This window comes from Nanorana parkeri, unplaced genomic scaffold, assembly GCF_000935625.1.
Source record: "Nanorana parkeri isolate BGI_ZX_2015 unplaced genomic scaffold, ASM93562v1 scaffold1693, whole genome shotgun sequence".
NCBI classification, from domain to species: Eukaryota; Metazoa; Chordata; class Amphibia; order Anura; family Dicroglossidae; genus Nanorana; species Nanorana parkeri.
In genome coordinates this window covers 293255-311710 of record NW_017307961.1, presented here as the reverse complement: position 1 = coordinate 311710, position 18456 = coordinate 293255, and the positions used below count along the sequence as shown (strand labels likewise).

The window sequence follows — 18456 nt, the reverse complement described above, 5'->3', positions numbered from 1 at the left end:
ACAGTTGGCAAGCAATAACACTTGTTGCTGATACAGACTGAATGTAGTCCTAAAAAGGACTAATTGTTATGTAATAAAAACTGCGTACATAAGAATATGTAGGTCACTGCTGAAATCCACAGAACTAAGCCCTGCTTCACACCTAGGCAGCACCATTTTTGCCCGTTTGTACGCGAGTTAGTAGCATGCGGTTATTTGCACATTTATGCGCATTGTGCACGTTTGTATGCGTGTTTGGATTGGCAGCTCCTAAACCATTGTGGGCAATGGAAAAACGCACATATAAACGTGCAAAAACCCTCACGGAAATGTGCTACATGCTTATGTTGTGCGTTTTTGGTAATTTCCAACGAAGTCTATGGGAGTAAAATTGCTTTTAACTGCCCAAAGAAGCTCCTGTATCTTAAGGCATCTGGCGTTTTCTTAAGGTGTCTGGCGTTTAACTACTAGGCGTTTTTCTGCCCAGGTGTGAACCAGGGCCATTGAAAATTATGTGATTTCTTGGCTTGGGCAGTTAAAATCGCTTTTCAAACTGCTCAAAAACTCCTAGGTGTGAATCAGGACTTAAGCACAGTATAGCTACACTTTTACTATTATAACAGATTATCAACTCTACCTACATAAGCCTTGACACTCTGGCAATATGGTTGCTGTGAGTCAACCTTTGTATAGTGAGGGGGCTGGCTTATCCAAAAGCTCCATTAATGACCTCAGCTAAAGGGCTTTGCAGTGCATTATGAATTTTAAAAAAAATGAGTCTCTGCAAAATCAGACAAAATCAGTGTCGGCCTGCCGACACTCTGTATCCCAGGTAAATCAGGTGGCCACGAGACCCGAGCCGATTAGGCGTGGCTCCCCTCACTGATTTGGGAATAGCGTTTCCCCCCCCGTTGGGAAGTGTCAGGTAACCCTGCTGACCAATGAGTGCTTGCCATTTGCGAATGAAATTCAAATGACAGAATGCAAGGTGAGCTGCTGTGTACGGAATACTGATACACCGGCATATACAGGCACTGGCAGAGGGGAATGAACGTTTAACCAAAGGGACGTACACGGGGGTGGGGGCAGATTGGAGGGTGTAATTCCATTTACCCCAAATTCACCTGGCAAAGTAGAATTACTTTTTGAAGGGGGGGAGGAGTAGCTCTGTCAGCCAGTCAAGATTCTACTGCTTTGTAAAAGGAGTGCTGCCAGTCTCCCTCTTTTGAATGTGCTTACAGGAGGGGAAAGCAGAAGGATTACTGCAACAATTCGCGCCTCCTTTCATTGTTTCACTATCCACTATTTAATCCCCAATCATGCTGACAAGTGTTAATATGAGCATCCCTTCCTCCCCAATGCATGTATATATTTGTAACGCAGCTAATTATTAACCAAGTAATCTTTATTGAATATCTCCATGACTTCATATTATAAAGAGGAAATTAAAGTCCCATCATGCAATACTGGACAAGCTGAGTTAGAATATCTGTTACATGAAAACATGTGGTCCCAAAGAAAAGACATAGCTTTGATGTTAAATATATTCTTCCTTAAAAAAAACCTGTAAAAACAAAATCACCAATTGTCAGAATTTGACATGCCATAATGTGGCCCCAATATACAATATAATTGCCTTTGAGGACTAGTAGGAATTATTTAGCATATTAGGTGTGTCCTTGTCTTGAGATGAAGCTTTGATCAGGGCACTGCTGGTGTAGGTCTCCAGTTCAGCACAGAGACTTGCCTGCACGTGCATATTCAGCGCAGGTTCGGCCCAAGTTAACTCCTTGGAGCAGCAAGTCTGTCACCTGATCCAATCCAATACAAGTTGTGAGGGGTGCAAGGAATCCATAGAGACCGCCGAGGAAGATGCTTAGTGGCCAAGCCAAGAAAATCAAGACCACTATCCAAAATATGCACCATAGAACACATGTACAGGTAGCCATTGTATACCTGCAGGGGAAAAAGCATAGCGTCATAAACACACAGCTGATTAAAAGTTCATGGCATTTAAAATAACAGATCATTGGTTAGTTCTGAGTTCAAATCTGAAAAAATCGTTGCAAGGACAAATAGTAGTGACATTCTACTAGTATAATAAAACCACCCTAAATACATGGTTAAAGAAAAGAGGAAAAACACGGTTAAAAAAAATGGTTCTAAATAAACGTGAGTAGTTTGACGGGCTCTTTCCTTCCTTGTAGATAAAATCACATGGAACCAGCTGCACAAACCACCCAGACCTGGAAAGCAGAAGTTCCTCATAACTGACTTTTATGACTCATACTAAACAGTAACACATGATCCTGCAAATGGCTCAATGCTGTCAGTCATGATCACATCATGTGGATTGTATGTTGAGTCGCATTGTGATAATGTGATTTACCAATTTTTTTGAATGTATGAATTTGTACAGAAGACGGGAACATCACTTTGCCCTAAAGGTATTCAGTTCAGTCAGTGAGCATATATTGAAATAATTAACATGGGTTCATGAGGTTTTTAATGGCGTGTGAGACTTCAGTCATCCATTGGCTTTTTAAAGAGTCCCAGGACTCTGTGAGAATGCATTGGTGGTGACACTTTTACAGAGTAATAGGGTCACAGAAGCTATGCAGATTTTCCAATTATTCCAGTTGAAAGGAGATAAGTGATGTCACATCTTGGGATAAAGCCAAGCAAGATATGTAACGGCTCTCCTAAGTGACGTAGGATACAGGGATTTGGTAAGGTAGATTCCTAGTTGTCCCAACTAGAGTCTACCCAAAACAAAATAACAAGAATTTTGAGAATTTACCTTTTACCTATAATAGGAACGACATGCTTTACAACAAGTTTTATAGTCAACTGAACCTTGAGCCCCTAATGGCTTTAAAATGACCCACTAGTTCTAAAGGCAGAGATTTACATACTGATACCAGCCACCAATACTGTACAGAATACGTGGCGACAGCACTAGAACTTTAAAAACTACTTCTAATGACCCCACCATCCTCTAGACCCTTGGTTCTCAACTGGTGTGCCGTGAACCAAAAGTGGTCATCACTGCCTGATGAAGGGGATCCAGTGTGACCCTAAAACATCACATTAAGTGTATCACACTATGCTACTCAGACGTATTTGATTCACTATTGGAGTGCCGGTGTCTCTTCATATTCTACGTGAACCAAAAGTGGGTCGCAACCCCGTGTTCAGTGGATCGCTGCATGCCTTCCACTTTTCTTGGTGAGAGGCTCCTCTGCCTCCCCCTAGCGCAGCACTGTCAGTTCCTGTGCTATTCAGAATATGCTGCCCAACGCCAAGTGTCAGCTTGAGGTGGGATTGCATGGGGCTCTGGCCGTTCTGGAGCTCCATCCATATGTGCATTGATTACAGCTCCCTCATGTGTCCTGTAGAGGTGCCTGGACCAGAGTGATATCACATTCCAGCTCCCGGCACCTCTACACTGCTCGCAAGGGAGCTGTACAAGCAATAAACATATGGATAGAGCTCCGTCACAGCACAGCAGCCCACATTGGGCTCCAGGCTGAGGATCCACTCCATTTCTCGTAAGGTACGGAGACTGGGAGGACCTTAAGAAAAATATGGCCCATTCACACTAGTACAGTGCATTAATCGCACAGTCCTGCGCGATTAACCCACTCTACCAGACAGTCACACCTACTACGCGTTCTGGTGTTGGAGGTATGTTGCATTGCCATTCATTTGAATGGTACCCCAAATGCACCTCCCACCCACAGCTCGATCGCCTGCACCGGAACACGCGGTACTGCAATGCCGTGCGTTCAATTACAGTGCGACTTGGGTCGCAACATAATGACCAAGAACAAATGTGGGTCCTGAGGTTGCACAGGTTGAGAACCACTGCTCTAGACCCATTGTGCCCAACATACGGCCTGCCGACACTCTCTGGGCAGCTTGTTGGGCCATGAGCCGGGTCCACCACATGTTGGGCACTTTGTAGAGCGGCAGCAGGGTGCCAGGTGCTGGAGCACTTTGTGATCCAGCACCTGGCACTGAAACAAAGCCAGTACTGTTAGCCCCACCTGACTGTACAAGTATAGTTCATTTGGATGGAGGTGATTTAGAGTGGTGTGGGAGTGTGTGTTTAGGTAAGTAACCACATTTCCAATGACCACCAATGGGGGTGTAGGGGAGAGGGTGAGGGGTTAATATAGTTCTACCACTGACTTCTAGTGTAAAGCACAACAGCACTGCAACTGACCACCAATGTTGGGGTTTAGCAGTACTGCCGATGATGCCAATGCTGGGAGTTATCATAGCGGTCACTGACATCAATGCTGTGGGTTTCAATTGCAGTCGTTGACACTAAAGCTTGGGGATTCTTACTACACCCACCCACATCAGTGGTGTCAGAAGGGGGGTGTGGCCAGCACTGTGTGACACCATCAGAGGGGGTGACACCAAAATGACTGACAGTCATTTTGGTGTCAACCCCTCTGAAAGGTTGGGCACCTCGACCGAGAGCCCGACAGCTGCATGAGAGGGGACTCAGCAGCATACCTTATTTCCCTGGATGAACGTCCCCTCCTCTCTTTGCTCGTGTCCATCACCAGGATAGCCGCCAGCAGTGAAATGCACGTGACGTCATTACGTGTGTGCATAATGACATCATGTGTATACGTAATGATGTGCGCACTGGGTCAACTGGTCAGCTGAACTGGGTGACACCTGGCCTGGTGACGTCACTGACCCACATCAATGCTGGGGGCTATTAATGCCTCCACTGGCACAAACTTTGGGAGTTACTATTACTGCCACTGGGACCAACAATGGGGCTTATTTTACTCCCACTTTCTAGCACAAGCAGGCCAAACATTTTCAGACATGAAAGTGCTTTATAGCCCATTTATTTTGAATGGCCAGCCTAACCTCCACACAGGAAAACTCGCTGCCATTGGGCGGCCCTCTGGAAGTGACAGGGGAGGGGGTGGGGGGGTGATTAAAAATATTTTTATTCATTTTTATCCCCACCTGTCTGTTGCCATTTATTTGTAGCATTTGGTCATTTTCATATAATTTATTGGGAGATGCATATGGGACTTATGGCAACATAGCAATATAGAAAGATAAAAGCACTTAAGAGATGAAACAATTTATATTGTATGTGAGGTTATCTTGGTAGCATTAAGGACACTGTGACCTTGGGGAGCAAACACATGATAAGGTTACCAGGAAACAGGGAAAGAAACTATTTTCAGAGAAGGAAAGTCCTTACTTCAGCCACATGTGGCATGCAGTCACTGCATTGTAAAGCTATGCTCTTTGCTACATGCATCAAACTGCAATCTTCAGGAATGCATCCATGCTTCATTGCACCAAATTGCACTATATACAATAAAATCAATCAGCAGGGTGAACATCCTATTCAGGAAAATTACACTCATGCATATGTGAGAAAATCCACTCAAATGACCGTAATTAGTTTTGTCCTGTCGCTGCTTGGGTGGGACTTGATTTTTTTGTCTCATGACTCCATTTTGGAAAGTTCCTTGCTTGTCTTTTTGTAAGAGTAGGGAACCTAAAGTGTGATGGACTTGTAATATGGGGATAGCACATTTGCATGTCTCAATATTTACTAGCAGCAAAAAAATGTTTCCCATTCTGTATTTGTAATATACACTGAGTGGCCAGATTATTATGACCACCCCATCAGTACTTCGTTGGGCCATGAGATGACTCCACGAGATGACTTCGTTGGGCCGCCTCGTGACTTCACGAGATGTTGAAAGGTGATGCGAGGAATCTGACACTGCACTGTTGCTCTTCTGTTGTCTTTTACCAGTCTTGCCACTCTCCATTCTGCCCTAACATTGACTAGTCGCTGACAGCCACAATACGCACGTTCAGACCCAGATTTTCGGCTGACAGTCCAGTCTTTAAACACTTTAACAACAGCTGCTCTTGAACATTTAACTAATTCTGCTGTTTTGATGATACTCGCTCCATGGCTCTGAGCGCCAACAATCACCCCGCGTTCAAAGGCTGTTAAATCGCGTTGTTTACCCATATCTTCAGAAAAAAATCTCTTCTACTGTCGTGGTAAACAACCTGCTTCCCTATTTATAATGGTCTGGCCCTCTAGCAACTTCAGCCCCAAATTATAGCTAATTTGCCTACAAACGTCAGGTGGTCATAATAAACTGGCCACTCAGTGTACCGTGTATTTCAGTACAATTGGTAATCATTTTATTTAAAGATTAGTCCATTTCACTGTTTTCTTAAACAAAAGTAACTTTTTTGAAGAAAAACTGGCCCCTGAAGCTTTTACCCATCATGTGCTAGTATGCACAGCACCACATTATAACAGACTTACCTGCCAGTGCTTCCATCTTTGCACTGTTCTTCTGGGTTTCCAGTCTTTGGTTGCTTGATTGCATGGACTCCGATGACATATGCATACGCACAGGAGTTACTTTATCTCGGCATACTAAATCTGTGCACTGAGCTACGCATGCGTGGCTCAGTGTACAAGGAAACAAAATTTCTAACAGGCAGCTAGATGCTTTTATGGCAGAAGAGACTTGCTCAGTTTCTCCTGCCATAGAAAGCCTGCCAATCTGCAATTATTTATTTTTACAACTTAACTTCCGCTGTAGATATCTATACCATAGTTACTGGAACTCTTCCCACCAATCTTGTAGTTTTGTGTGTTCAACCTTCTTTGGGTTTTCATCCAGGCAAGAGTTTCTGCTCTTCCTTTTGCTTTCTTCATAATACAAAATGAACCAAAACTCCACATGAAAAACTGGAATGGTTGCGGCAAAATGTAAACCTAGAAACTGCAGAGCAGAGATCTTGCCACCAAAATCCCTGAGAGATGCAGGAAACCAATAGGTAGTTTAACTCTTCAGCTTTTATTAAAAGCTAAAATATCCGTTCTGGGCAGAGTTAATCTTTAATGAGAAATACAAGAAATAAGTAACAAGTCCAATTTTAAAGGCATTAGAATGAAAAGCCAGCTGTTATTGTGTGCTGCCTTCTTTTAAAGAACCAGCATAATATTGCATGACAGCTAAGTGTTAGCATTCTTGCCATGCTGCTCTCTGATCCAACTGTGACAACCTGCATACCATGTAAGGATTTGAGTTAGAGAAGGTAACCTGAGAGCAAAGGAAAAGGAAATGCTTTCTTAATAAGGAACCTATTATTTGGTGTTCACATTGACATTCCAATCTAACAATGACATTTAAACTAGTGCTGTGGCCTTATGCACTACACCAATGTGCAAGTAAAAAACATAAGCACTGGATCCTATATTGTGACCACAATATACATTCAAAAGCTTAAAAAATAATGCAAAAAAGGAGGAGGAATAATGCATAGAGATGAATAGTCCTTCAATTATATTACCTTATGCTCCTAGCAGCAAGGTGTACCTACAGGCACTTCCTTTCTTAAGCCGAAAATGCTTACTTGTGCTGGCTGTACATTGGTCGAATATCCAATCCAGCTGACTCAGCCAAAATTCAAGCAGTATATGGCTCTGTTGCCAGCCCTCCACTTGACAAAAGTACATTTTGCCATTAACTTTTGTAGAAGGAGCCAAAAAATGTTTGCCTGGTCAGTGTCTGCAGCCCATCAGATACAGACACTGTCTGGGTATTCAGCAGCCACTGGAGTAGTGGCTGTTGAATACAATAGGCTCCATCCATGCTGTTTAGTGTGGGTGTAGGAGTCTGCAGGCTGAACAAAGAAATCTATTAGTGTGTGGTCAGCCTTAGTTCAGCTGCAGTGTGGTCAGCACTTCCTGCACATTTCCCAGTTGGAGTACAAGCAGCCGCGTCAATGCATCGTGCACTGGAATGTTCAGCCTTAAAGTAGTATTAAACACTTTAAACTTTTTTTTAATATTGAATCTACTTCAAACAAATACATTGCCCAGCAAAGTACCGTATTTTTCGCTCCATAAGACGCACTTTTTTCCCCCCAAAAGGAGGGGGAAAAAGTGCCTGCGTCTTATGGAGCGAATCCCGACGCCCGAGACATGCAGTTTCGGGCGCCGGGCGAGTAGTAGGAGCCACTGCTCGTTTAATACGAGTGATCTAACGAGATCACTCGTATTAAAGCCGAGCAGCGGCGGCGGCGATCGAGTTCAGCAGCAGGAGCCACTGCTCGTTTAATACGAGTGATCTAATGAGATCACTCGTATTAAAACCGAGCAGCGGCGACGATCGAGATAACCATAGAGCAGATGAAGAATAGACGTTCTTCGCCTGCTCTGTGTCATCACTGAGACCGTGGCGCTGTAATCACAGCGCCACCTGTCTCAGCGGTCACTAACTGCAGCTTCTGTGACAGCTTTTGTCATAGAAGCTGTCACAGAAGCTACAGTCTCGAGTGCTCCATAAGGTGCGCCGGACCTCCCTGCGTCCTATGGTCCGGTGCGTCTTATGGACCGCAAAATACGGTATTTCTTTAAATTTTTGACCAAGCACTTACAATCATTATGTTTCCGAACAGCTGCTCCTCCGAACTTCTCTGAACTTCCTGTCCATTACAAGATCACAAGGAACAGAACAGCCTCAATCAGCTGTCTATCTACTAACTTGGAGTAGGGAGGAGTGGGGAGCAAGGAGGAGGGGAGTGGCTTGCCTTGCTGTGCCTGTATGTTTGTGGCAACACACACAGCTTATTAGCGCATACACAAGGGTGGCTGTGCAGGACCCTCCAAGGGAAAAGACCCACCCTAAAACAGGATCTCAGGGCCATTGCTCAGGGAACCAACTGATTTTGCAGGAAGCTAAAGCTTTCAAAACATCAAGAAGCAGCACTTATTGTAAGTGATTTACTTGGCAATTTAAAAAAAACTTTAAAACATTTTCACTTTATTATCACTTTATTCATTCATTGCAGTAAAATTATGACATTCAGCTGCCGCTGAAGCACGCACATGTCCACAGAAAGTGCACATAAAAATCTGCAGGATGTGAACAGTTCAGGGAGAAAAAACAATGTTCAAGGTGAGGGGAAAGTGTATTTTTTAAGTTAAAAAATGCCACCCTGATTTACTTACAGTGCTTAACAAAAACATATTTGGTCGAGTTTAGTTCTACTTTAGCCTAAGCTTTTAAACCCTAACCATAAAATGAATCCCTGACAATAGTAACAAAACAAGGCGAGGCTTCACTAAATATTGCGTTTATACAGCCCCGGGTACACTAATTCAAAGTTATGTGAATCGCAATCGTAAATGTAATCCAAAAAAGAAAACCATTTATTAACACAAAAATAACAAATACAAAACCCCCCAATAAAACCAATGAAAAGCCTAAGAGAACACTCACGAAGCCACACATAAATAAAGTGTAGAGTCCATGTGAAGGGATAAAGTGAGTTTAACATTAGCAGTAGTTTCTTTGTCTCAGGTTAGAGTACTTGTTTAAGCTGTAACAACCTTGAGAGTTTCGAGTTACTGGAAAACACGTGATTTCACATGAAATTAATGTGCATCGTTATCTAGCTAAACTTTCAATTTTGTATGCAGCATTTGCTATGCTCTTCTTATTTGTGATTGGTTAATGCTGAATCACCGCCCCATGCTCACTCTTTATAACCGTTACCCTGTGCTGAATAAATCTTTGATATTGAACGAATAACACACACCTTTGTGTCTGTGTTGATTCTCATATCCCGAGCTCTAGAGTGTGCCGATTCAGCAGAAGAGAAGTAAAAAGTCCATGGCAGATTTGACCCGGGGTTATCCCAAAGTAACCCATCACCATGTAATCACATAAATCTACCTCACTGTCAAGTATCATAATAGTATACCCTACAGATCCACTGAAATTACATTTTTAGACCAAAACCGTAACAAAAAAAATTGCGGGGCTGAAACCGAAACTGATTTTTTTTCCAACCTTTTAAAAATGTTTTCAAATTATTTTGTAATTTTTTTTTCTTTACTATACTGTTATGGGGCTTTGGGGAAATATCGGGTCTAAACCCCGGATAATTCCATTTTTAAATAGAAAAAGAGATTGAGGACACAGAGTGCTAAATCTCTTTTTCTGCAGCCCCTCGTATGAATGAACAGGAAACCTCTATACTGAGTTCATTCATACATTGTGGATATAGAATCAGTTACTATGTCTACAATCATGAATGAACAGAAAGTGATGTAGAGCACTTCCTACTCATTCATAACTGGGGACACAGTAAGCTTACTATGTCCTCAGTTATTTACAAACACTCAGCAATCAGTACTGATCTCCATTCTCCATTCCTGATTTCCATTTTGACTCGCCTGTCACAGGAGGCTGAGGGTGGCGATGCGGGAGGAGAACTTGGCCTCCTGTGACAGCTGTCTCCTCCCTGCACAGCTCCCCTCCTGACAATTTATCTCCTCCACGTTGGATGCCGGTCTGTGCCTGCCCATGTCAGCAGAGGGAGCAGGGATTGGGAGGGGACACAGACTGGAGCCCAGTAGGGAGGAGAGAAGCTAGAGATGCATCTTATTTTTGGCCGTTTTTTGTACTATCAGCATTTTACCCATAGTACCATTTTCAGAAATGTTTAAGAAGCCGAAATTTTGGCACATCTCTAGTATATACCCTTCAGATCACCAAAAAACAAAGTCTGAATATATTGAAAAAAAACAGTTTGTATATCCAACAAAGTCCCATGCGTCTGTCTGAAAAAATATGTCCATTATCGGGTATTCTCCATTCCTGGATAATGCAAAAGGCACTAAGAGATATCACTAAGCAAGGTGTATATGCTCCTGGAAACACCTAGGAGTATCCAACCACAATGGATGGCACATTCAAATACAATTGAAGATCACTTGCTTGATGTGTGCCATGGTCCATCCTGGAGGTTAAAGATATAGGGTCCCCTGGTGCACTACAGGAATCTCATGATCCAGCATAGATAAATACTCCCTGCGGCTAGTAATAGTGTGATTACGCCAGTCTGTGTAAGTGCAGAAGCTGTAACATTGTGTCATGGGGGACCAACATGATACCCCTGTTGCACCGAGCCATCCAATAGTATGTACTGTGTAATGGAGTCCAGAATATGCACTATATGCACCGGAGGGGTACACTGTGGTCTTGTGGTGTTTCTATGCCGTGTCTACCCTAATCCCTGACAATACACTAACACTTATCTTGCGCCTGTATCAAAAAATTTACTTTAAAGTGGAACTGAACATGCATTTATAAAAAGTGCTGACAGGCTGCTTTGTATGACAGAAGAGACTATGGAAATATATCATAACTGGAGCAGACAGAATGCTCCAGATTCTGTCTGCTCTCGTTTTGCTAAATGCCCCCCTATGTATGTTCCTCCTGTCACAAATGCTTCTACCTGCCTGTCAGCACACTTTTCTATAAATGCACACTAAGCTGCATCCCCCCGCACTAACCCTCCATTGAGCCCGCACTGACTCCCCCGGAGCCCACACTGACTTCCTGGTGCCCGCACTGACCGCCTGAAGCCCGCACTGACCGCCTGAAGCCCACACTTACCTCCTGGAGTCCGCACTGACTTCCACCTGAGAGCCCGCACCGACCGCCTGAGAGCCCGCACTGGTCTTCATAGGCCGCACTGGCCACTTAAGAACCTAAACAGCCTCCTGTGATCCTGCACACAGCCCCCCCATTCCCCCCCCAAACCCCTCACAGCTCTCCTGAGATCCTGGAGGCATCAGGCCCGGAAACCAGAGCAACACAGAGTATGTAGCTTCATATTATTCTGCATTGCTGTATAAAGTATTGCTGGGATTTGTAGTCCTTAATAGCTGATAGTATTTTTCTGCCGTGCTTTACAATGTATTGCTTGGATTTGTAGTCCTGTATAGCTGATGGTATTATTCTGCAGTGCTTTACAATGTATTCCTGGTATTTGTAGTCCTCTATAGTTAGCGGTATTCTACATTTCTGTATAATTTATTGCTGAGACTTGTAGCCCTCTATAGCTGGTGGTATTCTGCATTGCTCTTTAATGCATTACTGGGATTTGTAGTCCTCTATAGTTGGCAGTATTCTGCATTGCTGTATAATGTATTACTAGGATTTGTAGTCCTCTATAGTTGGCGGTATTCTGCAGTATTGGGGGCTGTATTGTTAGGATTTGTAGTCCCTCTACAACTTGGAGTCAGTGGCAGATCTATCAGGCTCACAGCTGCAACCAGGCCCTGGCACGACACCACTGACTGCAAGCTGTAGAGATACTACAAATCAAAACCCGGACAGGAGGAAGAGGGACCCGGTGACCATAAAAAGGCCCACCAAGTTTCTCAGCACCAGGCCCGTATTGCTCCTAATCCGGTCCTGCATGTGCAATTCTAGGGCCAATATTCATGGTTAACTCTAAACTGATGATCTGTACGGCTTGTAAAGTATTGCCTATAGACCATTTGGGGGACCATGTTTTGTCGCTGTTTCACGCTCGCACCTAATTTTTGGCTTAGCATGTTGGGTATCTATTTACTTGGCATAACCTCATCTTTTATATTTAACAAAAAAAAGGGTATTAATTTGTGTTTTTTGTGCACTGAAATTAACTTAAGTGTAATTTTAAATGAAATTTGGGGTTTGATAAAAAGTTGTGCTAATGTCATGCGATGTAAAAATTTGCCGCCATTTTATTCTACAGGCATTTTCGGGAAATGTATAATTCTCTGGGATCTTAAATAATTTTCAGGCCTAAAATGTGGATTATAATGTTCAAAATACGCCTTGGCAGCAAAAGGAATAAAGTGGATGTTTAACCAAAACTTTTTTTTTGCTTCAGAAAGAGTGGGTAAGAATTAGAACCCCTGTTGGCTTTTTTTTTTACTGGTATCAGGGCTCCGTTAATAGATTGCCCCCTCAGTTCCTGTCGTGATGACAACCGTTTTGCAAAACAGAATGAAACCCTAAAAGGGGTCCTTACTCTTCCCCACTTTCTCCATATAAGTTTTGGCTGGACTTTAACCTGGGCTGCAGCAACTGTGCCAAAAATAACACAGCCAAGATGCCAGTGCCGAGCACTAATGGTTTGCCAACTATTTCATTAGCCTTGCTTTGTTCTCTAAAGTATACAGATAATGCCCGTGAACATGTTTTCTATAGACGGGCATTCGCTCCTCTCTGTCTACATTTATAAATAGTTTCCATGTAAAGGCAAAAGCAGCCCTCCTAGAAAAAGCTTCATCATCTATGTAACATCCTGAAGATTTTCAGCACATGCCACTAGTTCCATTGTGACTTTAATTTATTTTGATTACAATGATGTGCAGCAAGAAAGTGAGCATTAGGTAGATGTGTAAATAAAAGGCAGCATAGGCAGCTCAATCTGCAGTATTGTGTGTGATTGTGTGTGTGTGTGTGTGTGTGTGTGTGTGTGTATAGTCTGAAATGTGTTGGAAATTATAGAGCTAAAGACAAAAAAAGATATTGGTACTATACCAAGATATTGTTGGGGAGGTGAATGACCGAAAATACTTTGGGTGGTAGGGGCCATGTTATTACAGTTCTGACTTGTAACGTAGGTAAAATATCTTACTTACACCTTGATTTATCAGATTAAGATGAACCTGTCACGAAACAGTCATGTCTATTCAGTACATAGTTGACCATACATCAGTAGAATTTCATTTGAAAAATTTTTTGGAACATGTTCGATTTTCTTAAATCGACAATCGTTTTCAACCATGATGATGTAAAAAAAATCAAAGGAGCAGGATGGAAAATGTTTTCGCTCTAGTAGGGATTGTGGTTTTTGTTCAGGAAACGCCATTCATTCCACAATGGAATGTTAAAATCAAAGGAAATGGGGTACAACAGTCGTTAAGTCTGTGATGGCATTATCGAATGTTATGATGACTGTGTGAAAATTTGCCAGTGTATAGTAGCCAGGTTATCGCTACCCTTGAATTGCCTGCACCATTATACTTGATAAGAGCAATTCTCCTCATGTATTCAACCCCAACCTGAGAATGCGCTTTATAAAAAAGGGGGGCACTCATGCTTGGTAAGGTTAAGGTCGGGGTCATTGTTGTTAAGTGGATTACATACCTATCCACGCTCTGCAGCCCGCCCAGCTGCCTCCCTCTGCCAGATGTATAGTACTCGTGTCAGAGATCACTCCACGCAACATAGCAGCAAATGTAAAGAAGTCGGGGGCTGCAATGAGCGGTCCAGCACCTGGCTGGCAGCGGCACACACATCTTGGATCCAGGGCATGCAGGGATTTGTTAAAATCCCAAGACAGTCCCACCGAATCCGAGACTCTTGGGAGGCATGTCTGAAAGGAAAAAAAACCTGTGCTGCAAGAAATAGGACTGCCATTGCTAACCACTTTAGAAATGATAGTTGTCTGGTGGTTAGAGTAGGCCTAAACTGTACCTCCATGACATTTAGTTTGTTGAAGCGCCATGTGTCATAAACAGTTGTCATGCTTGTTTTGATACATATCGTTTTCACCTTTTTTGAATCCTTTTCTTTTCATCTCAGTGCTGCTGATTTCCTCAAGCCTCATTCAGGCACTTGCCTACATGCATGACTGCTGCTGATTTCCTCAAGCCTCATTCAGGCACTTGCCTACATGCATGACTGCTGCACACAAATGCTCTGGATCGGTTTTCTGATGGTGACAATATTGGACTATGCCTATGCAATGTATGTCAGTATGGCTGCTTGTAGCCTCCACCAGGAACACAGCGTGACAATACAGGAGCACAATTAAAAGACAGTTGTAAGACAGGAAGTGCCAGTACACATTAGACATTTAAAGGAGAACTATGAAGCAACCTTTTTTGCCCATAGTTTTCTTCAGGGTCACAGGAGGACATATACTGGGTCCTCCGGCAACCCAAAACTCAGTATATAGCAGGCTATTGGCCGCCATATGCTGAGAGTGCTGTCAAGATCCACACCGCTGGCTGAATGACAGCTGGCTCTGCCTCTCTAGAAGCAGAGCCAGCTTTGCCCGCCCCCTTCTCGCCCATTCCTCCAGTCAGTGCTAGAGGATGAGAGAGGGAAGGGGGGAATCCCTGTGAGGAGCGGTGACTGACAGTCAACACTCTCTGCAGGGAGAGGATCGGGAAGTCAGTGATTGGGGGTATGTGTTCGCTGACTTCCCAATCAATAGAGACGACCTGTGACACAGGTCGGCTTAAATTAATGGGATGGGTGCTTTTCACTCACCCCATAATTCTCCTTTAACGCAAACAATCACCCTTGTTTTATGGGATAATGTTGCAAAATCAAAGTCGTTTTAAACATCTATAACTCTTTATATTCCCTTCCTATTATAAATAATTATGATAGTATAATCAGAAAATAAGCATGCCGAAATAAGTATGGCATATTTTAATCCTAACGTAGTCCACAAAGTACATCATACAGTTATTAGATTGGGTTCTCATAGTTGCATCTTCGTGATCATAATTGATTTCATGTTGTTCTTGCATTATTTGATCATTGTAAAAATGTAATGATAACTATGTATTACATTTTAGCCTTATATGCTTCAGGGCGAAATAGCCCAAAAATGTAGGTATGAATCTGGAATCTGTCACTGCTCACCCCGACCAGATTGTAGTAGGAACATTTTATTTATGTCCAACAGCTATAGTGACTCTCAAAAAATGACAAGGGAGAGCAGTGTACTTTGACCAGCCCAAGTAATTTTTGAATACACTTTTCATCTGATCTTGTTGGTCTTGCATGATAGGATGGATACCGTATTATTATTATTTGGTTCTTATCCAGCAAGCAATGGTCGTATGAATTAGTTCACTGCACTTTATATTTATTGTACACTGACATTGTCCAATGCATTTGAGCTGCAACTCCTCTTATTAAAATCTAATTGGAACTGAGCCACATGTCCAATGTGGGGCCATTGACCCTAATTAACCCTAACTGTGAATGCGCCTGACCCTGGTTTGGCCACGGGAGATACAGGTTATAAACTAATAAAACAACTTTGAATGCCGCTTGCACATTTTTGAGTCTACGACCTGCATGGTTGTGTAAATGTTCTGTGCATTTACTATAGGGACAATGGCCCCTCTTATTATATATGTGGCTTGACTGCCATTTAGCTGCACCTGATAAACTATGAAGAAAAACACAATAAGAAAAACTCTGAGCACTGTGTCTCGGAGCACGTTGTACTGCCCAGAATAGGATGGGTCTCCTTATTAGTGTGTTTAATATGTTGCAAAGGTTTTGTAGGGTAACAAAAAATGTCATTCAATTAGCAGAACTGTTGGATGTGAGACTTTCCATAATGCACCATAAACACAAAGGGTTAAGGAAGATGTTATTACTCCCTCATAGAATATGTAATGTGTTAAGGGAGTGCTTGAAGGGAATGTTTAACTTATAATAACACAGGCTAAGAGGATCTGGATGTCGGTTGTTTAAATAGCAGTATGGACTGAGAAGCACTCAGGGTGTGTCAGCCTGTGGGGGAGTCCAAGAATGTGCTTAAAAAGAACAAAAAAAATGCATCTCGGAGTGTGTGTGTGTGTGTGTGTAATCAGTGGTGACAACAGATCATCTTGCAGGGTGTGACCTTGCAGGGTCCACCACTAAAGTTAGTCCTGTGTGACTTTAATTTCTTTATAAAAGGGTATGTAGTAAGAATGCTAATCTTCAGTGATTGAAAGCTGTTAAATAGAGCCCAGACATGAAAGGGTCTCTCACATTGTTTTGTTCTTGGGGTCTCACGGACCCAGTGGTAACTGGGAAACCATTTTGCTCACTGACAATACAGCAACTGAATTTGAATTTAAAGGTTTAAAATGAACAGTCGCCCTGTAGCTTTCACCAGAATTAACATTTTAGCCGGCTTCTGAAAACTCCTTTTTCTTACAAAGCCCTTCGCTTGCCTGTGTACCTTACCCACTTATCTGTTGCTATCATATCATTATGCATCATGGGTTTAGAACATTTTAAATTAGTCTGAATACATAGACATTTGTAATCCTATTAGACACAGCACACTATATATAATAATTGGTTAAGTAGAAGGATGGGAAGGATATGAGGAGTATCACATCCTAGTTCAATTGATCATTTATAAAGTATACAAATGTCTTAAAAGTCCATTATTGTATACTCTATAAATGATTTATATATATATATATATATAATAATCAATTGTGCTGCTTATAGTTCCTTTGCATTTGGCAGGTCAAACATAACAGGGTTGTGTTCACAGTATAGCTCGCCTTACGCACTTTAAGAGAATACACCTTGTTAACCCATAACCCCACAAGCCTCACTTGTGTAGAAAACAAAATGGAAAAATTGATGGTATGAAAAACAAAAAACACTCAGAAACTACAAAAGAATATAGAAAGGAACTAAAAGAGAACAATATAGGGAAAGCAAAGAACACAGGAATATAAAAACATTTTATAAAGCCACCTAAACATAATCACCTATATGGTAGGGAGCCTTGAAGAAGAGAAGTTGTATGAACATGGACAGAGTATTAGCAAGGAGTAACAGCCTGACTGAGAGAGAGAGAGAGAAAGAGAGAGAGTCCAGATGTGTGAAGACTGACTCCAGATTATACTTACTAGTTTTTCTAGTTTTTCTCTCTCTCCAGTGGATTGACTGCTCACAAATTTAAAGCCACAACAAACACTCTTGCAAACCCAGTCCCAGGGTATAAGGACACTGAAATGAAGTGCTCTTCCCTCAGCTCCAGGATACGTTTCTTCTAACACTTCCGTCCCTTGACTTGTAAATATTTCCTCTCCTACAATGTGCAGTTAATTTCTTTCTTTGGCGGAGTCCCAAAGAAGTGAGTGTGACCAGTATAGGGTGTAACGTCCCTCTCTGCACATTCACAGCTCAGACAGAACTCACACTGTTACAGTCAAGTACTTATCTCAAGTAACTGTTTCCCTGGTGCCTGCCTGTAGCTGCCTACCACTTATATTATGTCCAGCTGGCCTTTCTGGCAACCAGTAACAATGTAGAGCATCAATTATGCTTATCTGGTCCTATCGGTGGGCACAGATTTCATAATATTGGGTGAATATGCAAAGCCTCAGGTTATCCAAAGAATTAAAATGCATGTGCTTCAATAGTCATTTTCTTATGTTAAGCGTACACTGATCTGTGCAGAATACTTCCTAAATCGTGTGTTAAGTATATTACAGCAGAGAAGTGGTATAACTTAAAACAGATGTTGGCAATTTAAATCTAGCAAAACTAGAAAGACACACAATTGTGCAGGAAAATACAACATAGAACGAGGTTCTTCAAAATTGTATCATATTTTAGTGCCATCAAACACACAAAATCGATTTGTAATTTTATAAGATATAAACAAAAATAAGTACAGAAACACAGATATTTAAAAGCTTTGTATCAGTGAGGTGGCCATAAGCAATATCAAAGTGGGCTCAGAGTTATATGTGACTTGTCAGCCAGAGATTGGGCTTTAACTCCCTGAATACAAGCAATAAGCCCACCACTGTTCAGTATTTATGATTTTTTT

At 42.2% G+C, this 18456-nt stretch overlaps 1 long non-coding RNA gene across 1 annotated transcript; it reads right to left on the bottom strand.

Annotated features, from left to right (window-relative positions):
- Window positions 1-1366: 1366 nt before the first annotated feature.
- Window positions 1367-17885, bottom strand: LOC108799327. The gene is made up of 2 exons (XR_001942022.1): window positions 17528-17885; window positions 1367-1935 (listed from the first exon to the last, which is right to left on the bottom strand). It is a non-coding gene; the product is annotated as an uncharacterized LOC108799327 (long non-coding RNA).
- Between the last annotated feature and the right edge of the window lie 571 nt (window positions 17886-18456).